Here is a 22,714-nt window from a genome sequence, read left to right on the forward strand (position 1 = left end):
TACCTAGGGCTTGAACGCAGCCGTCTTGCCTTCAGCCTCTTGTCTGGCTCAGGCTCTATAGTGTAATATACAGCAACAGGTGCTGATTTCTGCCAGAGCAAAATATCAACCAATCACAGCAGGCTAGTGCCACCATAGCTTCAATATTCAGTCCTGGGAGACAGAAGAGGGTCTGGCTTCACTCTGCAAGAGAGAGGATAATATGAGGCTCATTTGCTTCCTTTCATGACAGATCCATCTGCTGCCTTGGCTGCTACCAGAACTGAGGGACCCCTGGAGATGGTATGTGTAGTTAGGACATAGACTGGGAAATAGGGAGGGATGAAGGAGTACTCTATGGAAAGGAGTAGGGTTGGGAACACCCAGGAAGGAATATGGTGCTAGGAAAGCAGGACTAAAAAAAAAAAAAAATCGATCAGTCAAACCTTCATTCCCCAAACTGGTGCTTGTTGAGACACAATAGTGCAAAGTGCTTTATTGAGGCATGTTTCTGCAGTGCTATAGCATACAGTGCTCAGTAGTGGCAAATGCAGTTCTGCTCCATAATAGTGCTTTTTTGTGCTGGTACTAAGTACTGGCACTGCAGCAGCCCCATTTGCAAGCTTGGCTGGGGGAGGGGCAGGGATCCGGCTGAGTTCCGGCTCCTCTTTTCTTTGGCTTTTTTACAAAAAAGCACTGCTCCATAATCTGAAGAAGTGGGTCTTAGGCACAAAAGCTCATTACCTAATATTTAAAATTGTTAGGTGAAGGTGCTACAGGACTGCTGGCTTTATTTTGCATCGCTGGAGTAACTTCTGATTTGCAATAGCATATACAAGAGCAAATGAGGCCTTGTTCATTCAACCCGCACGTTACAGGAGGGTAAAAAAAGGACATGATTTCCTAGTATCAAGAGCAAGTTCTTCTCTTTCACAGGACTCAAAATACCTGTAACTTTTATTCTCATGAGCCTCATCAGCTGAAGCAATGGGCTGACTCATGGAAGGAGGATAAAGTTGGTCATCTTGCTGCACAGATGCCTTGTAAGGAACTGGCTTCAGCCAAACAGCAACAAAGGCAGAAACTCACCTCCATCCTCTCTCCATTCATCTCACTGTGTCTTCTGTCTTTCCCTCCAACCTGTTATGGTAGTAGTAGGCATCCTTCAGTCTGCATAGACTATGGATCGCGCCCTTTATAGTTTCAATTGAGGACTTCATTTACAGCGTCTACCGTGACTATGAAGACCCACACAAGAGTGACAGTCCTTGCTGCATCTCTTGCAGATGTGGTGGGTGTCTGGCAAGTCCCTAGTGTGCTTTCTGTGCACTTGCTTCTCCTCTGCTAGCTGTCTGATCCTCATCTCGCCCTTCTGAAGGCCCTTGTGTAAGCCCTGCCTCCATCTGCTGCGGTCATCTGCTAGTTCTTCCCAGTTGTCCAGCTCGATGTCCACCTCTCTGAGGTCTCTCTTGCAGACATCTTTGTAGTGCAACTGGGGGCGTCCGGGAGGTCTTTTGCCAGAGGCTAGCTCACCATACAGGATGTCTTTTGGAATCCTTCCATCATTCATCCTGTGGACGTGGCCAAGCCAGCGGAGCCAACGCTGCCTGAGGAGGGTGTGCATGGCTGGGATTCCAGCTTGCTCGAGAACGGCGGTGTTGGTCACTCTGTCCTTCCATGATATTCCAACGATGCGCCTGAGGCAGCGCAAGTGGAAGACGTTCAGCCTCTTTTCCTGGCGGGCATACAGGGTCCGAGTCTCGCTGCCATAAAGGAGGGTGCTGAGGATGCAGGCTCTGTAGACTTGCATTTTGGTGTGAGTGTACAGCTTGTTGTTATTCCACACTCTCTTGCTGAGTCTGGACAGAGTTGTGGCTGCTTTTCCGATCCTTCTATTTAGCTCAGTGTCCAACGACAGGGTGTCAGTGATGGTGGACCCAAGGTACACGAACTCATGGACGACCTCTAACGTATAGTTGTCAATGCTGATTGATGGGGATTCAGCAACATCCTGACCGAGTACGTTTGTCTTCTTTAGGCTGATGGTAAGCCCAAAGTCCTTGCACGCTTTGGAGAACTGATCCAGCAGTTTTTGAAGCTGGTCTTCTGTGTGAGACACTACAGCAGCATCGTCTGTGAACAGCATGTCTCTGATGAGGACTTCCCACACCTTAGACTTAGCTTTCAGCCTTGAAAGGTTAAACAGTTTCCCGTCAGATCTTGTGTGCAGCAAGATGCCCTCTGTTGAAGATCCAAAGGCATGCTTCAGGAGGAGTGCGAAGAAGACCCCGAACAATGTCGGAGCAAGCACGCACCCTGTTATGGTGGGTACTTGAAAACTTAACCGGGAACATTTCAACACTAACATGATTAACCATGGAAATTCTGCCCCACCCTTACAAAAATTCAAAGAAACTAAATATACCAAAAAAGGACACTAGTGCAAAAATTCTGTTGCACAGTTAAACAGGAGTGTTTAACTAGAGGGGCGTGCGAAAAAGCAAGTTCCTCCAGCAATACAACCCACGTCATGGGTATTCTGCAGGACAATAGCTAGGCCAGATCTTGGCCCTGACAGTGGTGCCAAATGAGTTGGAAAACCAGGAGCAGGACCCTGGGGATAACTCCTGCATGTGAGAATCCGAAGGTTAGAGAAAGCTGCTGTAGCTGTATCCCCTTTGGCTCCGGAAGTACGTGAGTGCAGTAAACCCTCGAAATGTGTGATTTTGAGTTGAGCTTAACTCATATTAATGCAAGTTAAGTGCAACTCAACATCACGCTCCCTCCCAGACCTGCTCACCACCTATGCATGGCTGTGGTTCACCCCGGCGCCCAGCTCTGGCTCCAGCTCACCACCCCCATGCGCAGCTCCGGCTCAAACCCCACCCACCGGCTCACCACTCGAGCACGGCTCTAGCTCAAACTGCCCCTCCGTGTGTGGCTCTGGCTCAACTCCCTCCCGGCCCTGGTTCAACCCCCCGCCGGCTCACCACTCAAGCGTGGCTCCAGCTCAACCCCTGCCACCCTGGTTCAAACCCCCTGTGGCCTGGCTGACCACCCAAGCACAGCTCTGGCTCACCACCCCCACATGTGGCTCTAGTTTAATCCCCCTGCCCTGGTTCAACTTCCCCCTTGCATGTAGCTCTGGCTCAACTCCACTTCCTGCCCCCCTGCAGCCCTAACCCACCCTAGGCTCAACCCCCCACATTCCTCCCACAGCCTCAACCCACTACCAGACTTAACCTTCCCCAACTGCTCCCCCCAACCCTAGGACTCACCTTTCTTAAGGAGCTCCAGGTGCTCCTGCTGCTTCCCTGGCTGCAGAATGTGCCTTCCACCAGGGAAAAAAGCCGCCTACCAACTTACGCAAAATTTGAGTTATGTGAGGGTGCGTGGAACGGAACCCTCACATAAATCGAGCGACTGCTGTATAAGCTAGCAATGCACAGTCCTTACTCCCTAAGGCCACGCTGCTTTGTGCTGGGCACCCACTGCAGAATGTGTAAAGGATAATTTAATGCCACTTCTAACCCCAATCGTAAAATGGGCTGGATGCAGCCCAGGACCTACACTTAAATTTCTCAAAACAGCAGTTCCAGTCCTGTAGCACCTTCGTCATGCAAATAGTATCACTGGATTCATTGGGACCACTTGCACATACAAGGATTACTGAAAACCTTTAACTGTGCATGTATTAATCAATTAAAATGAAAACAGGAGAACTTGGTATTGCCAATTCCAAGTATTCAAAAATCATGAAATTCATAGAATCCTAGGGCTGGAAGGGACCTCAGGAAGTCATCTAGTCCAGCTCCCTGCTCCAAGCAGGATCAACCGCCACTAAGTCATCCCAGTCAGGACCTTGTCCAGACGGGACTGAAAAACCTCTAGGGATGGAGAATCCACCACCTCTTTAGGCAACTCATTCCAATGCTTCACAACCCTCCTGGTGAAGTAGTTTTTCCTAATACCCAACCTGCTCCTATTCTTCTGTAACTTCAGACCATCACTCCTTGTTCTGCCATCTGACACCATGGAGAACAGTTTCTCACCATCCTTCAACTATCCAGGCATATGTTGGGAAACTAATACAGCAGGGGACAGACTGTCCAATAAATTCTTGCATTGTGTTGCAGACAACTTTTTATTCCAAAAGGTTGAAAAAGCTACCAGAGGGGAAGCTGTTCTAGATTTAATTTTAACAAATAGGGAGGAAATTATTGAGAATTTAAAAGTGGAAGGATGCTTGGGTGAAAGTGATCATGAAATCATAGAGTTCACAATTCTAAGGAAGGGTAGAAGGGAAAACAGTACAATAGAGATAATGGATTTCAGGAAGGCAGATTTTGGTAAACTCAGACAGCTGGTAGGTAAGGTCCCATGGGAAGCTAAACTGAGGGGAAAAATGGCTGAGGAGAGTTGGTAGTTTTTCAAAGGGACATTATTAAGGGCCCAAAAGCAAGCTATCCCGCTGTGTAGGAAAGATAGAAAACATGGCAAAAGACTGCCTTGGCTTAACCAGGAGATCTTGCATGATCTCAAAATAAAAAAGGAATCGCATAAGAAATGGAAACTAGGACAAATTACAAAGGATGAATATAGGCAAACAACACGAGCATGCAGGAGCAAGATTAGAAAGGCTAAGGCACAAAATGAGCTCAAACTAGCTACAAGCTGTAGTAAGTACAGGCCCAGTATGAGGCCTTAGGCCTCAACCAAAGTAATGGTCAAGACTTTGCTAACAGAAAGCAAAGTGCAGCTGTGAGCTAAAGGAATGCATTGCTCACAGAAGTTGGCAAGAAGAGGGTTGATGTTGCATAAACATATCTACCTAACATATTGAAATAGGAACATGGTACCAGAACACTCGACCCTGGAACATTCCACAGATAAGAAAGAACAGGCTGACCCATCCCAATGACAGGGGCAGAAGGGTAATATGATGGATAGAGTTGTTTTGTTCAAACCAATATGTACAAGGTGAGAGGCGGCACCTGATTACGTAGAAGGGTTGTACCTCAATACGTCAGGTGTGATGTGTAAGTTGTTTGTACCTGTGTATAAGAATGTAATCCTGGGATGTGGTCTGGGTCCGGCCGAGGGAGCAGTGGAAAGTCCTGCCACTGACAGAGCCGAGTCCATTGACCGTGGGTGCATATTTGTAGTATGCCCTGACTTAGACTGAGAAGTCTACAGGGAACTACTATTGTGTCCAATACGGCAATAAACCTGGCTGACATGCCTTCGCACCTTACTAGACTCTGTGGTCATTGGGGGTTCTCTTCAAGTCTGCTGTGTCAGCTATCTGCAGAGCTGGGGCAGCACACAGAGGGAACACACGCACGCAGCCGAGTGATACCTTGGAGAGAGCAGAGCACCACACTGGTGGCAACTCTGGCGACACAAGCATAAAGGGAAACAAGAAGGCTTTTTACAAATACATTGGTAACAAGAGGAAGACGAAGAAGAGGGTAGGGCCATTGGTCAGTGAGGAGGGAGGAACAATAACAGGGAATTTGGAAATGGCAGAGATGTTTGATGATTTCTTTGTTTCAGTCTTCACTGAGAAATCTGAAGGAATGCCTGACACAGAGAATGCTAGTGAAAAAGGGGTAGGTTTAGAAGTTGAAATAGGAAAAGAACAAATTAAAATTTACTTAGAGAAATTAGATGTCTGCAAATCACCAGGGCCTGATGAAATGCATCCTAGAATCCTCAAGGAGCTGATAGGAGAGGTATCTGAGCCTTTAGCAATCATTTTTGGTAAATCGTGGGAGACGGGAGGGATTCCAGAAGACTGGGAAAGGGCAAATATAGTGCCCATTTATAAAAAGGGGAACAAGAATAACCCAGGAAACTACAGGCCAGTCAGCTTAACTTCTGTGCCAGGAAAGATAATGGAGCAGGTAATTAAAGAAATCATCTGCAAGCAACTGGAAGGTGGTAAGGTGCTAGGGAACAGCCAGCATGGTTTTGTTAAAAACAGATCATGTGAAACCAATCTAATACCTTTCTTTGATAGAATAATGAGTCTTGTGGATAAGGGAGAAGCGGTGGATGTGGTATACCTAGACTTCAATAAAGCATTTGACACGGTCTCACATAATATACTTATCAATAAACTACGCAAATACAACTTAGATAGGGCTACTATAACGTGGGTGAACAACTGGCTGGATAACCGTAACCAGAGAGTAGTTATTAATGGTTTTCAATCCTGCTGGAAAAGTATAGCTAGTGGGGTTCCGCAGGGGTCTGTTTTAGGACCAGTTCTGTTCAATATCTTCATTAACAATTTAGATATTGACGTAGAAAGTACACTTATTAAGTTTGCAGATGATACCAAGCTGGGAGGGGTTGCAACTTCTTTGGAGGATACGGTCATAATTCAAAAGGATCTGGACAAACTGGAGAAATGGGCTGAGGTAAACAGGATGAAGTTTAATAAGGACAAATGCAAAGTGCTCCACTTCGGAAGGAACAATCAGTGTCACACATACAGAATGGGAAAGGACTGCCTAGGAATGAGTACAGCAGAAAGCGATCTAGGGGTTATAGTGGACCACAAGCTAAATATGAGTCAACAGTGTGATGCTGTTGCGAAAAAGGCAAACATGATTCTAGGATGCATTAACAGGTGTGTTGTAAACAAGACACGAGAAGTCATTCTCCCGCTCTACTCTGCGCTGGTTAGGCCTGAGCTGGAGTATTGTGTCCAGTTCTGGGCACCGCAGTTCAGGAAGGATGTGGAGAAATTGGAGAGGGTCCAGAGGAGAGCAACGAGAATGATCAAAGGTCTAGAGAACATGACCTATGAAGAAAGGCTGAAAGAATTGGGCTTGTTTAGTTTGGAAAAGAGAAGATTGAGGGGGGACATGATAGCAGTTTTCAGGTATCTAAAAGGGTGTCATAAGGCAGAGGGAGGGAACTTGTTCTTCCTTGCCTCTGTGGATAGAACAAGAGGCAATGGACTTAAATTGCAGCAGGGAAGGTTCAGGTTGGACATTAGGAAAAAGTTCCTAACTGTCAGGGTGATCAAACACTGGAACGAATTGCCAAGGGAAGTGGTAGAATCTCCATCACTGGAGCTATTTAAGAAGAGGTTAGATAGATGGCTTTCGGGGATGGTCTAGAAAGTGCTTGGTCCTGCCATGAGGGCAGGGGGCTGGACTCAATGGCCTCCCGAGGTCCCTTCCAGTCCTACTCTTCTATGATTCTATGATCCTTTTTAGAGCTCCCCTTCAGGACATTGAAGGCTGCTATTAAATCACCCCTCACTCTTCTCTTCTGCAAACTAAACAGGCCCAAATCCTTCAGCCTCTCTTAATAGGTCATGTGCTCCAGCCCCTTAATCATTTTCATTGCCCTCCACTGAACCTGCTCCAGCAAATCCACATCCTTTTTACACTGGGGAGACCAAAACTGGACACAGTATTCCAAATGTGGCCTCACCAGTGCCGAATAGAGGGGAATAACCACTTCTCTAGATCTGCTTGAAGTTCTCCTCCTAATGCACCCTAGTATGCTGTTAGCCTTCTTGGCTACCAGGGCACACTGTTTATTCATATCCAGCCTTTCATGCACCATAACCCCTAGGTTCCTTTCCACTGCTGCTTAGCCTGTTGGTCCCCAGCCTGTAACAATGCTTGGGATTCTTCCGCTCCAGGTGCAGGACTCTACACTTCTCCTTATTGAACCGCATCAGATTTCTTTTGGCCCAGTCCTCCAATTTATCCAGGTCACTCTGGATCCTATCCCTACTCTCCCAACGAATCTACCTCTCCCCCTACCTTAGTGTCATCCGCAAACTTGCTGAGGGTGCAATCCAGTCCCTCATCCAGGTCATTAATAAAGATGTTGAACAACACCGGTCCCAGAACAGAGCCTTGCAGCCCTATGCCTGAAACCAACTGCCATCCAGATACTGAGCCACTGACCACTACCCATTGGGCCCGACCATCAAGCCAGCTTTCTAGCCATGTTATGGTCCATGGATCCAATCCATACTTTCACAGTACGAGATTTAAAAAAAAAAAAGAAGAAGAAGAGGATGGGGGTCATTTTACTGGGTTTCTGGTTGGTCTTTTCAAGCTTCTTTCTCCAAACAACTATACACTTAAGTTTTGAACTTAAAACACCAAATATCACCAGATGTGATGAAAATCACTAGATTTGACATCACCAACAGTAACAACTCTGTGCAATGCAACTGACAACAGTACAAACCTGCTGCACAGGAAGATTAACTCTCTACAAACTCTCTCCAGCATCTGATGAAGTGAGTCTGTGCTCACGAAAGCTCATGCTCAAAACTTTTCTGTTAGTCAATAAGGTGCCACAGGACCCTTCGTTGCTGTTACAGATCCAGACTAACACAGCTACCTCTCCGATACTCTCTACAAATGGTTACTTTTGTATTTCTTGGCTTCTTACAAATGAAGACATGAAAGCTTAATAATATAGTGGTGATGTATTTTCATTTCCATGATATCATGTTCTGATTGCAGGAACAGGGGATTAATGCTTCACTGCACGGTCAAGCAGAGGAGAAATTGTTAAAATACAATTTTGAATAAAGCCAAAAGCACCTGAAATACCAGAAAAGGGCAACTGCCCATGGCGCAGTGATTTAAAAAGCAGTGTCCAAAGTCCTGGGACCTTATAATCACCTCTGGAGCACTGCTGCAGTGTACTCTGGATGGCTGTGGCTGAGGGGGGCCCGGGGGGCAGCACTTTCTGACTTGCAATGAGGCCTGGCTGCCCCAACCCCTCCTGCCAAGCCTCTTCCCATCCCCCTTTGCCTAGCAAGTGTGTCGGTTTCACTGACCAAGAGCTAAACATTGGATTGCTCAGCTGAAAAGTGTATGAGTGAGAGATCCATGGGCCTGCATGCTTAGTCCAAGGCACAGCAAATGCTGCCAAAGATTTATGTGAAGAGGCTGGATGCAGTTTAAAGATGGCATTAAAAATGCCCTTCTTCATTGCTTTATGGTGTATTGAATGGCCTGGCCTTCCTTCTAAAGACCAATTATATAGCCTTCCAGGACCAAAGGTTACAGAAGTCCTCTGTGTTAATTTGATCCCAGAGACACTTGGGGCCAGCCATGGGAAGTGGAAGCGGGAACGGCAGTATGTTAAATGGAAGGAAGTTATTGGGATCACTGACATATCTGGTTCAGGAAAACAGATCAACATGGAGCCAGATTTGCAAGAGCTCAGTTCCATGTAGGCATCATGATAAATGGCCCAATTTTCACATGAGATCATGCTGAACTCTTTTAAAACCCTGGGGCTCTGTTTATGGATGCTATAGGGTTACCATGTGTGTTCAGGACTGTCTGCTTTTCAGGGTAGGTATTCGGTCTTCCCTCTTTGCTGGGACAGTGCCAAGCAAGCAATGGGTCCAAATGCAATATAAATATAACTGCTGATATTGCTGAAGACTGAACCCAAAGCAGTAAGTGGAAGCAGATGTATCTTTAAATAACAATCTTCCATCTATACTAACTTGATTGGCTTTTGTTCTTTCTTTATACTTGCTCAGTTTCTCCAGCCAAATAAGGTTGTACTAGGTACAGAAAGGCATATTTGTTTTATTGGCTTGTAGGAGACAATAAAAACAAAGTTCCAAATGGACTAGCTTGAAGCAGAATGGATTTTGAGTCAATCGTGTTTCACTAGATGTTCAGGATATCATAATCCTACTATTTCTAGAGCAGGGGACAGCAACCCCTGGCACAGGTGCCAAGAGCATCATGTGATCTGATTTTCATTGGCACGCAAGGTGGGAACTCAGCCCTGCCCCTCTTTCCCCCATGCAGCTGGGAGCCTGCTGAAAGCCTGCAGATTAACAAGACCAGCTAATGCTGCCAACCACCATCTAAATGGTAAGGCTCCGTATCTTAATTAATTATTTATTAATCAAGCTGTCCTAACTAGGACTATCAGTGACTTTAAAAAGTATCACTGGCACACGGACTGTACATAGAGGTCAAAAAGGTCAAATTTCAGCATTCCACTTGGGAAAGGTTGTTGACTCCTGGTCTAGAGGCAAAGCATGGCAGTCAAGATCTGAATTTTTAGTTTCAAACGAAACAAACCAAGCACTTCCACCTCCCAATCTCCTTTTCACAGCCATCACAGAGCAGCAAATCCATTTCCCACGCCACCCTCTTTTCCAGGAAACCTATACATTTGTAAAGGAGAGAGTGGGGCTGATTTTGCCTCCCCAAGCAGAAGCCTCCTCCACAAGTTGGCCAAAAAGAGCTCACTGCCAAGTTAGAAACACTCCAGTCTTCATTGACAGACAGATGTAGGAAGGAGTTTCCCACAGACAAGTTCTTTTCTAATCCCTTGAAACACTCCTAGATCCCAGTTTCTCACCTGACCTGAATCAGATAGAGCATCTCTTCGATCAAACTAGCACAGAAAACCCCTGTAACTTTCTCAGATTCTCCGAGAGGACGAGAAGCAGAAAGGCCCTGCTGGGCTGACGCTGGTCAGCATTGGGCTAGTGCCATGCTGCACTGAGAGCTCTCGAGGGCCTTCAGTGCTAAACATTGAGTGTTGGATTTTATTTGTTAATGGGATCGTCACATACTTTGGTCTATGTGAGAATATCTGTTTTACATCAAATATTCCCAGTGCTCCTGCTGCAGTTGGTGGGTTTACCCGGCTGAACTCTGAGATGAAATGATAATCAAGGCTCTGTGTATTCTGCGGCATGGCCAGACCACATTCTGCACTAGCAATCGTTACGTTCCTGTGAAAATGTTATTTTATCCAGATACCAGCAGACTTCTCTCTCCTCCCCTTCCTCCCCCAACAGTCCTGTGGCAAAAATGCTCGTATAAACATAAGAACATAAGAATGACCATACTGGGTCAGACCAAAGGTCCATCCAGCCCAGTATCCCGTCTGCCGACAGTGGCCAATGCCAGGTGCCCCAGAGAAGGAGAACAGAAGACAATGATTAAGTGATTTATCTCCTGCCATCCATCTCCTGCCCTTGTACTGAAGGCTAGGGCACCATACTTTACCCCTGGCTAATAGCCATTTATGGACCTAACCTGCAAAAATTTATCGAGCTCTTTTGTAAACCCTAATAGAGTCCTGGCCTTCACAGCCTCCTCCGGCAAGGAGTTCCACAGGTTGACTGTGCGCTGTGTGAAGAAAAATTTCCTTTTATTAGTTTTGAACCTACTACCCATCAATTTCATCTGGTGTCCCCTAGTTCTTGTATTATGGGAAAAGGTAAATAATTTTTCTATATTCAGTTTCTCCACACCATTCATGATTTTATATACCTCTATCATATCACCCCTCAATCGCCTCTTTTCCAGACTGAAAAGTCCCAGTCTCTCTAGCCTCTCCCCATATGGGACCTGTTCCAACCCCCTAATCATCTTAGTTGCCCTTTTCTGAACCTTTTCTAATGCCAATATATCTTTTTTGAGGTGAGGAGACCACATCTGCACACAGTACTCAAGATGTGGGCGTACCATAGTTTTATATAGGGGAAGTATGATATCTTTTGTCTTATTATCTATCCCTTTTTTAATAATTCCTAACATCCTATTTGCTTTACTAACTGCCGCTGCACACTGCGTGGATGTCTTCAGAGAACTATCCACTATAACTCCAAGATCCCTTTCCTGATCTGTTGTAGCTAAATTTGACCCCATCATGTTGTACGTGTAATTTGGGCTATTTTTTCCAATGTGCATTGCCTTACACTTACCCACATTAAATTTTATTTGCCATTTTGCTGCCCAATCACTCAGTTTGCTGAGATCTTTTTGTAGTTCTTCACAATCCCTTTTGGTTTTGACTGTCCTGAACAACTTGGTGTCATCTGCAAACTTTGCCACCTCACCGCTTACCTCATTTTCTAGATCATTGATGAACAAGTTGAACAGGATCGGTCCCAGGACTGACCCCTGGGGAACACCACTAGTTACCCCCCTCCATTGTGAAAATTTACTATTTATTCCAACCCTTTGTTTTCTGTCTTTTAACCAATTCCCGATCCATGAAAGGATCTTTCCTCCTATCCCATGACCACCGAATTTACATAAAAGCCTTTGGTGTGGGACCGTGTCAAAGGCTTTCTGGAAATCTAGGTATATTATGTCCACTGGGTGCCCCTTGTCCGCATGTTTATTAACCCCTTCAAAGAATTCTAATAGATTAGTTAGACATGACTTCCCTCTGCAGAAACCATGCTGACTTTTGCCCAACAATTCGTGCTCTTCTACGTGTCTTGCAATTTTATTCTTTACTATTGTTTCTACTAATTTGCCTGGTACTGATGTTAGACTTATCGGTCTATAATTGCCAGCGTCTCCTCTGGAGCCTTTTTTAAATATTGGCGTTATATTGGCCATCTTCCAGTCATTGGGTACCGAAGCGGATTTAAAGGATAGGTTACAAACCACTGTTAATAACTCCGCAATTTCACATTTGAGTTCTTTCAGAACCCTTGGGTGAATACTGTCTGGTCCTGGAGACTTGTTACTATTCAGCTTATCAATTAATTCCAAAACCTCCTCTAACGTCACTTCAATCTGGGAGAGTTCCTCAGATTTGTCAGCTAAAAAGGCTGGCTCAGATTTAGGAACCTCTGTTAACATCCTCAGCCGTGAAGACTGAAGCAAAGAAATCATTTAATCGCTCCACAATGGCACTGTCTTCCTTGATCGCTCCTTTTATATCTTTATCGTCCAAGGGCCCCACTGCTTTTTTAGCGGGCTTCCTGCTTCTAATGTATTTAAAAAACATTTTACTATCATTTTTTGAATTTTTGGCTAGCTGTTCCTCAAAATCTTTTTTGGCTTTTCTTACTACGTTATGACACTTAATTTGGGAGTGTTTATGTTCCTTTCTATTTTCCTCACTAGGATTTGACTTCCACTTTTTAAAAGCTGCCCTTTTCTCTCTCACTGCCTTTTTAACATGGCTGTTAAGCCATGGTGGTTCTTTGTTAGGTCTCTCACTGTGTTTTTTTATTTGGGCTATACATTTCAGTTGGGCCTCTAGTATGGTGTCTTTAAACAGTTTCCATGCAGCTTCCAGGGATTTTAGTTTAGTTACTCTGCCTTTTAGTTTCTGTTTAACTAGCTTCCTCATTTTAGTGTAATTCCCCTTTTTTAAATTAAATGCCAGAGTGTTTGACCGCTGCGGTGTTCTTCCCAACACAGGAATATTAAAAGTTATTATATTGTGGTCACTATTTCCAAGCGGTCCAGTAACAGTTACCTCTTGGACCAGATCCTGCGTTCTAGTCAGGACTAGATCGAGAATTGACTCTCCCCTTGTGGGTTCCTGTACTAGCTGCTCCAAGAAGCAGTCATTTAAGGCATCAAGAAATTTAATCTCTGAATCCCGTCCTGAGGTGACATGTACCCAATCAATATGGGGATAATTGAAATCTCCTATTATTACTGTGTTTTTTATTGTGATAGCCTCTTTAATCTCCCTTAACATTTCAGCATCACTAGCACTGTCCTGGTTAGGTGGTCGGTAATATATTCCTAATGCCATATTCATATTAGAGGAATGAATTGTTATCCATAATGATTCTATGGAACATTTTGATTCCTTTGATTCCTCCAAACAAACAAACAAACACAAGCCCAGAACCCCCAAACACAAGCAGCCACTTACCCCAAGGTGCTTTAGTTTGCTCCTTCCTTCTCCTCCTCCAGGAGAGCCTCTCAAAACTCCCTCCTGTTCGCAAGCACCCGGTCGCAAATTAGTAAATGATGATTTGCAGCAACGATTCATTTTTGACGATGGATTTTTGTTACGCCCTCCAGGCATCTCAGCTTCATTCCTTGGCCCGCTGCTCCTAGGACAGCCAAAACCTCCTTCTTCTAAGCTCACCTAATAACTTATTTTCCTAGTCTTTAAAGTGCTACTTGACTGCTTTTTTGTTTTGATAGTATATAGACTAGCACAGCTCCCTCTTTGTTACATGGAAGGAAGGAGCCTGCAGCCAGTTTTAGCTGCTCTGTAGTCCGGGTTTATTAGTTTGCCAATCTATGTGTCTGGCTGCCCTGACTTCATCTCTGGCTGTGCATGTCCTGGCCGCCTGGTTCCATGGAACAGTGCATAGGGCATGCCCTGCCATGCATTCCACCATCCCACCTACCCCCTTTTCCTTGTGGGGAACACTGCAGACCAAGAGGAAGCTGCAGGCAGGTAACAACAGGGCAGGGAAACTGAAGCACCAAGTGCCTGTGTAACCCACACACCTGGGTGTGGAACAATGTCCCATGTAGTGGCACCTCGACCACTTACAGAGAGAAAGAATGATTTCCTCTACAGCCTTAGCTAAAAGACAGCTGGCTTTCGGCTCAAACTCTAGTGGCTCATGCACTAAGCTCCAGAGGCCCCAGGTCTGAGTCTGCCTGTGGGCAGTTACACCTGGCTCTAGCAAAAATGCTGAGATGAATGGCCATATTCTGTGGCTACAGAATTATAGGGTTCCTCCAGACCCTGATGGAGACAAATGGGACAAGTCATGCTATTCAGAGCTATTGTTTCAGGAAGACTGAGGTAAGCAACACAAAAAGGGTTACTTTTGGTTTGTTTTCTAAATTAGCCCCAGAACTATAATGTACAAACTCCCCAATTGCAAAGGGCCAATCAATGTTCACTCTAATTTTTTTCATTCATGTGCAGAATAGATTTTATATGCATCAAGGTATGTGTGAATGTGCATCACCAACAGAAACACAAAACCGAGCTGTGGCTGCTCTGCTAAGCAGCTGGATGGCATTTGAATATCTCCTGTGCAGCTGCATACAGGGATCACTGGCCTGATTATAATTGGAATACTAGAGGCTACCGTTAGAGAGAGGATGAAAGGCATCGCACCTTGGGCTGTGATCTTATCAGACTGCAGCAGCTCTGCAGAGAGAGAAGGTGTTCTACAGAAGTCAGTCCAACAAAAGATATTACCTCATCCAGCTTGCCTCCCTATCACCTTGCCAACACAGCTTCACCAAGCTGAGCAGAAGCAGGCTGAGTCAGCGCCTGTGTGGGAGAATGCCAAGAATATCTAAGCGCTAGAGAAAATGTTCATGGCAGTTACGGGCCCAGAGCTCTGGAAGTGTGCCGTACGAGGCAAGACAGGACTGTGGGGTAGCATGACTCCTGTCATGGCACACAGTCCCAGGCAAAAAACTCCCTCCGCTGTGGCCTTGCGGGGGCTGACCTCAGCACATTCAGCACGTCTATCCTCATTGGTGCTTCCAGCAGTTGGTCCTCTGGATGGGACTTCTGGGAAAGCAGAGGGGCTGTGCACCCCAACTCCACAGTCTGCAGAGATCCCCAGGCAGCATGTAAAACAGAAGGGTTTATTAGTTGACAGGAACACAACACAGAATGGAGTTTACTCGCACAGAAATCAAGAACTTTCAGTGAGGTCCGGTGGGCACAGACCCCAGGGCCTCGTGTCCCAGACTCCTCACTCTAGCTACGTCTACACATGAAGCCAACATCGGAATAGCTTATTTCGATGTGGCGACATCGAAATAGGCTATTTCGATGAGTAACGTCTACACGTCCTCCAGGGCTGGCAACGTTGACGTTCAACATCGACGTTGCGCAGCACCACATCGAAATAGGCGCTGTGAGGGAACGTCTACACGCCAAAGTAGCACACATCGAAATAAGGGTGCCAGGCACAGCTGCAGACAGGGTCACAGGGCGGACTCAACAGCAAGCCGCTCCCTTAAAGGGCCCCTCTCAGACACAGTTGCACTAAACAACACAAGATCCACAGAGCTGACAACTGGTTGCAGACCCTGTGCATGCAGCATGGATCCCCAGCTGCAGCAGCAGCAGCCAGAAGCCCTGGGCTAAGGGCTGCTGCACACGGTGACCATAGAGCCCCGCAGGGGCTGGAGAGAGCGTCTCTGAACCCCTCAGCTGATGGCCACCATGGCGGACCCCGCTATTTCGATGTTGCGGGACGCGGCTCGTCTACACATGCCCTACTTCGACGTTCAACTTCGAAGTAGGGCACTATTCCCATCCCCTCATGGGGTTAGCAGCTTCGACATCTCACCGCCTAACAGCGATGTTAACATCGAAATAGCGCCCAACACGTGTAGTCGTGACGGGCGCTATTTCGAAGTTAGTGCCGCTACTTTGAAGTAGCGTGCACACGTAGACACGGCTTCTGAGTCTCAAAACAAGGATGCTGATCCCATCCAGACTTTGACACCCCTCTGCCCTTCCTCTTGTCTTTGTCTTTTGTCACCTGGTTGCATCCCCTTCCTGCTTCTCAAGTTACGAAGGGCATTGGCCATTGTTTACATGCAGGCATCTGGAGCTGCTTCACTTGCCCTGGAGTTCTCTGAAGAAGTCACACGCCTTTATTCTCACCACCTAGCCACTGGTGTAATACACAGGGAGACTGAGGTACCTAAAGTATTCATGCAAAACAGTAAGACTCACACAAGCTCATCGACAAAATAACAAGGGGAAGCCCATTTCATCACAACTCTAGCTCCCATTTTCACTAAATGTAGAAGGAAACCACATTCACCTTGATAAAAGTCCGCAGCACCTACAGGCCAAGAACAAGCTCTTCTTCACTGTGAAGGATCGACAGCCAGACTTAAGATGGCTGCAGCAATCTCATAATGTAAATTGTTTATGAGGGCTAGTCCTTCAAACAGCTCAGAAAGAACAATCTGTCCCCCATTACTCCAGTATCTGGGCATCTTGCACTCTACTGTATTTATTCGCACAGAATGATGGCGAGGTAGCGCACCGCTAGTATCCCCATTGCACTGACAGGGAACTGAGGCACAGAGGCTTAGGCCGGGATGGACAAAAGGAGTAAAGCATCTAAGTGCCAGTTTCGGGACCACTGCAACACAGCAGACACCCACTGAATGCTGTAGGTGCCCAAATTGTCTGGTTTCGCTGTAAAAGTTCTCCCAGCCTACGGCCCTGCCTCTGTGCATGGGTGCTGCTGCCTCCCTCTAGCAATTGGATACTGATTCCTCATTCAAGCCCCAAAGTGATTTATAGGCACAGGGGAAGACGAGTGTCCAGCTGCTACTTTGGGCACCAGGCCCTGTTTGGTAGGTGCCCTCCGAACCGATCGACCACATTTGGCCCCTTGGTGAGTTCATACTAAAGAGCAGGTGGGGTAATGGCTCTTGTGTTTGGTCCAGGGGTTAGCATGCTCACCTGGGACACCTAGGCTCAAGTCCCCCTCCACCTGTGGGGGAGAAGAGACTGAACAGCAGGGTCAACAGCCGCTGTAGGCCCTGCAGCAAGATGGGAACGGGGCCCGAGTCTGTGCCCCTGGAAGGGGTGGGCCCCAGGGTGGAAGGGGTGGGGCCTAGGACAGCCAGCTCTTAGCACAGTTGGAATCGCAGTGCTTGGCCCCGTCCCCAGAGCTGTACCAACTGGCACAGCAGTAGCAGCACTTCACAGGGGCCCGAAGCTCCGGCCACCGCTGCTACCAAAGGAGCAGTGGTGGTGACATTGCTCAGCACACACACGGCTTCCTATACACCAAACCACTTTTGCCACAGAAAAACTGTCACAGCTTTTGAGCATAAGAGAGCTCCTATCTGGGAATACTTGGAAAAAATTCATTCCCTGGGTAAATCCTGAAAACATGTCAGGTGTAAGCAGTGCATGACGAATGCAACAACACAAAGAAAACTGCTTATAGTGAGAACTGATGTGGATGGAGATGTGGACATGGCTGAGTGAATCACCTGGTTAGTAACTGAAATAATTCACTTGGCAATGCGCAAGACTTTCTGGAACACCATGCAACAGCATTCTGGCACCTTTTTTTCTGGTGCTGCCATTTGGAAGACGGTTGGGCAGTTCTGAGCCACGTGTAGCTCTTTAAGGAGCCATTTGTGGCTCCTGCCGTTGCCGCTGTCTAATGGCTCCTTGCCTACCGTGCTGAAAGAGAACTCAATTTAATTGGTTTAACAGCTGTTAAACCAATTAAACTGAGTCCTTTCAGCATGGCAGGGTGCTAGGAGCTGCCCTCTATCATGCTGTCCATAGGGGGAGCTGAAAAGCTGGAGGGAGCCACGCAGCTGCGACAAAGAACAGGTGGCTTGTCGAAGGAGTAGCAGGGAGCAGCAGCATGAGGAGCTCCTGGCCTGGATAAGGTAAGTAACTGATTCCTGGGTTGGGGGTGGTAGTTTGGGGCTGCCAGGGGGCAGGGGTTGGGCTGAAGTTACCTGGGGGGTAGGAGGGTGTAGTTGGGGCAGCAAGAGGTTGAAACTTGGGGTGGAAACAGGGGAGATTTGGGGCTGCAGTGGGGGGGCTAAGCTGCATGGGGGTGGGAGGGGTGGTTTGGGGCAACTTCTAGATCAAGCAGAATTTACATAATGGTTTCACCTCTGTCTGCGGCCACACAAAAAGAAAGGCCCAGGACCAACCCGAGGTCCGAAGGTTAGTGCACTCATATTGGCCAGCTGGAGCTGATGGCACTTGTCATCTCCGCACATTAGAATGGAAGGATTATCAGAACTGCAGACTGACCAACTACTGGCTCAAACAAGTCTAGATAATTTTCCATGCTGGTCTCAAGCCAACTTTAATCACCTGTTCTGCTGCAATGGTAAAAATTCAGATGTTCTTGTTCTAAATTCTTGGCTTCTTGTTGTCTGGGCCAATGCTCTTTGTAGAACTCCTGGGCTCAGTTAGAAACCTCTTTATTCCTAGGGCCACCTGGAGCATGGTGCACATGGCCCTGTTACATGACCTGCCTTGCTTTCATTTGTACCCTGGGCCAGCAGGGGCAGGGAATGCCTTGTCTTTCAACAGAAACCCCTCTGGTCAATTCTGCCATTGAAACTTAGAAGTCTGAAGCTAAGACGGGGTTGGTTTTAACTGGGGTATTGATAGGGCTCCATCTAGAGCTGATGGAATCATTGGTGAGGTTTGTTTCTGGTGCAATACCTGAAACAAGGCAAAAGCCCATGCCACACCAACAACAATGGAAGGGGGATTCTTGTTTGGTTTTAACTGAAAATGATTTGTTTCCAATTTTTCAGCAAAACAAAGTGACAAATATTATTTTGAAATGAAAGCCAAAGCCTGTCATTTCAAAATGAGCAGAAAGAGATATTTTCCCTTTAAAAAGTCCTTTTTTCTAACCCAAACTTCACACTGAATTTGACTAAATTTTCAAACGGTTTCAGTGTTCTAATTTTTGAATAATTTACTGTTCTTCCCCCACACCGACACCCACCAGACCCTGTTCTACTTCCATCAGCTATAACCTCTGTAAGTCTAGGCTTGCCCATCATGTGCTCCACCAGATCCCTGCTTCGAAGCCCTGGATTCTGGTCACTTTCACACAAAGACAACTGCAGGCAGCACTCATATGCCAGAACTGGCTGAGCAATGGGCCCAAGAACAACCTAATGTGCCTCCTTGAATCATGCAGTATGGCAGGGAAAAAGGACTGTGTACCTCTCTGGCATTTTCCCAGGCATTTCTGACTTTTTAGTCCATGTACTACGTCTGGGTGGCACTGGGGACTAGACTAGACAGCCCCTCACCTTTAGATCACAGTTTCAAAGCCAGTTCAGGTGGCCAGCGACAAAACTGTTACTATCTGACTGAACTGAGTGTGCTCGGGTTCCACTTACCACTGGACTTTGCAAAGCCAAATGAGACAGTTAGTACCAAGTCTCAGCATTGAAAGCAAGGAGAGAATACACCTCAAAGTACAGCCTCTCCTCCTGCTGTTTGAGACCTTCCATTCACCTTGCTGGGGGGCATGAGAGGAGTTTTTTTCGGGTGAAGCTTGCTCTGGCAGCGAGCACGTGGTACTTATGGGGTGGATGGCTTTCCCTGAGGGCTCTGAATCAATACCTTTCACCAGCCCTGCATTCCTATGAATGTAAAAAGGGTTTTAAAAAAAGGACTCTCAATCTGCTGTGCCTCCCAAACCCTCACAAAATGCGACTCCATCTCCACAGGTCAAGGGCTTTAGCAAGCTCCCTCTGAGCTCAGTCTTAAAGAATCAAGGCTTCGAAATTGCCTTGTATATTACATACCTTTCTCACTGTGTGTTATATATCAGCTTGATATTAAAATGGATCCGATCACACTCTAATCCTCCTGTGACCTAAATACTCAGACTTACAAATCTCGGAAGGTTTCTGCTCTCTTTCCTTGGCAAGAGCAACAGCAATTGGGTCAGCTGAAACAGGAGATGCTGAAGCCCATTAAATGCTACTCTGTGTCCGGGTGGCTTTCAATGATTGTTCCATTATACATTTCCTCACAGCCAAGCGCTGCCAGGCCTAGCCATTATTCTCTTTGAAGATTTACAGCCGTTAGTACCGCTGAGGAAAACACAAGCAAGCACTGTTTGCACATGACATTTCAAAAACGCTGTCCTTGGGACAAACAGTTCCCCTTGGTTGGCTCTTAAAGAGACACTGCTGAGAATTAGTAGGTCTAAGACTCAACCTAGCCTAAAATAATAGACTTCACGACTGGAAAACTGAAGCAAATGGAGATTCAAGGACAAGGCTGATTTTCCATTCCTTGCAATGCATAAGGAGCAGCATGAAGCTGCCCAGCCCAGGAGCAGACTAGAGAAGGAATCATGCCACAGTTATAATTTCCTCCCTTTTCCTGCCCCTTCTTCCCAAGGACATACCTGCGCGTGACACTGACCACTTTACTTCCTCTTTTCCCACTAGCCAGCTACATTGGGCTGACATCTTAGTGTTGCATATCCAAGGATTCACAATTCCCTTCCCTTCTCTGCCCAGGCCTTAAACACCTGAGCAGGGACTGGAAAGCAAGAGAGAATATAGCAAATATACAGCCCTCAATCTCTCCTCTGCTCCCGCAGCCATGATGCAAGGGGAAACGGCAAGGGCTAAAGACGAGTCTTACTCCCCCTGTGACACACTGGGAATCAATGATAGAACAAGGAGTAGAGCCCGGAAATTTCCATTTGTTGTCCCTGTGATCAAACCACATTTCCAACGGCACCATTGTTTCCTGAGAATCCCAGGGCAGACAAACTGATACATGGTCATTCTCACCTATCACAATGCCTATTAACTTACAACCCTCAGACTGCAGCTGCAAAGAAATACATAGTTCCTTCCTATTGCTGTATCCTTAGGTTTGCCCAGGGCAGGACATGTGCAAACTAAACTACACACCACTGCAGTCTCCTACAAGTGTGACCAGTGATATAGGAACAATAAAATGGGTCTCATCCAACACAAAGATGTAGCAGTTTCCCTGTTGTACCTCAGCCTATTGCAGAGTCCACCTCTCACAGCAGAGTTGGCACTGGCCATTGGCTCCTCCCCTTTCATTTATTTAGCTTTGGGATAACAAATGCATAAGCCAAGGCTCTAGGTGCCCTAACATCATTACTAACACAATCCTAGCAACATTAAGTGACTGTTTCAAGAGCAATGCAGCCAGACAGATAATGACAGTAACTCCCTTCTGTTCCTTTCTCCTGGTGGGACACACACACAAAGCCTCCTTCAAACCTGTCACACAGAAGGCTTGTGCAGCATGCCTGGAAGCTTAGTATTTAGACTTTTATATACAAGCTGTGACAGATTTCTCATCAGTCCCCTGGGGCTCTGTGCTTCCTGGCAGTTTCTTATGTGCCTCAGAGACTCACAGAGACCTGTTTGCTGCCTTGGGTCTTCCCAAAGGCAAGGGTCACCACTTACTGAGCCATTCTCATCACAGGCCAGTCCTAAGCAGGGGTGAAGTTGGCCCCCTCCACAGGTCTCGGGATGCCCTGGTTTCCCCATCAGGGAGTCTGCCAGGAGAAGGGTGGGGAGAGTCTAGGTCCACCCACTACTCTGGACTGCAGCCCAGCGACCCTACAGAAGAGAGAGCTAGTGGGGCTTTTGCCCCTGCCCTACCAGTGACCCTTCCCTTGGCCACTCCACCCACCACTTCACTCTGCTACCTTCCCCCTTGTACCGTATTGTTTCCCCCTGCAGCCTGGGCGGAAACTTTTTATAGGGAGCCCAGAGGCCTTAACTGGTCCCAGATGCTTAATTAGGCTCTGTTGCTGTCTGCCTCCTAACAAGCCCCCCCCCGCTCCTTCTCCCGCCTGCAGGGCTGCACCCTCTGTGAGCCTAGGAGGAGAACAAAAAGACATTTATCCAACACCCAAAATGGTCATAGAATCATATCCTAGAACCCCTGGGCTGGAAGGGACCTCAGGAGGTCATCGAGTCCAGCCCCCTGCCCAAAGCAGGATCAACCCCCACCACTAAGTCATCCCAGCCAGGACCTTGTCAAGCTGGGACTTAGAAACCTCTAGGGATGGAGAATCCGCCACCTCGGCTACGTCTACATGTGCACGCTACATCGAAATAGACTCTACACGTCCTCCAGGGCTGGCAACATCCACGTTCAACTTCGACGTTGGGCAGCACCACATCGAAATAGGCGCTGCGAGGGAACGTCTACACGCCAAAGTAGCACACATTGAAATAAGGGTGCCAGGAACAGCTGCAGACAGGGTCACAGGGCGGACTCAACAGCAAGCCACTCCCTTAAAGGGCCCCTCCCAGACACAGTTGCACTCAACAACACAAGATCCACAGAGCCGACAACTGGTTGCAGACCTTGTGCATGCAGCATGGATCCCCAGCTGCCGCAGCAGCAGCCAGAAGCCCTGGGCTAAGGGCTGCTGCCCACGGGTGACCATAGAGCCCCGCAGGGGCTA

At 47.0% G+C, this 22,714-nt stretch overlaps 1 protein-coding gene across 2 annotated transcripts in view; it reads right to left on the reverse strand.

Annotated features, from left to right (window-relative positions):
- JSRP1 (junctional sarcoplasmic reticulum protein 1) overlaps positions 1-22,714 on the reverse strand; it is a 76,124-nt gene that overhangs the window by 15,092 nt on the left and 38,318 nt on the right. For both annotated transcript variants that reach the window (XM_074978048.1, XM_074978047.1), the window contains exon 2: positions 4-183. The gene's annotated coding sequence lies outside the window, so the exon portion shown is untranslated. The remainder of the gene's footprint in view (positions 1-3; positions 184-22,714) is intronic.

This window comes from Carettochelys insculpta, chromosome 27 (genome assembly GCF_033958435.1).
Source record: "Carettochelys insculpta isolate YL-2023 chromosome 27, ASM3395843v1, whole genome shotgun sequence".
NCBI lineage: Eukaryota > Metazoa > Chordata > Testudines > Carettochelyidae > Carettochelys > Carettochelys insculpta.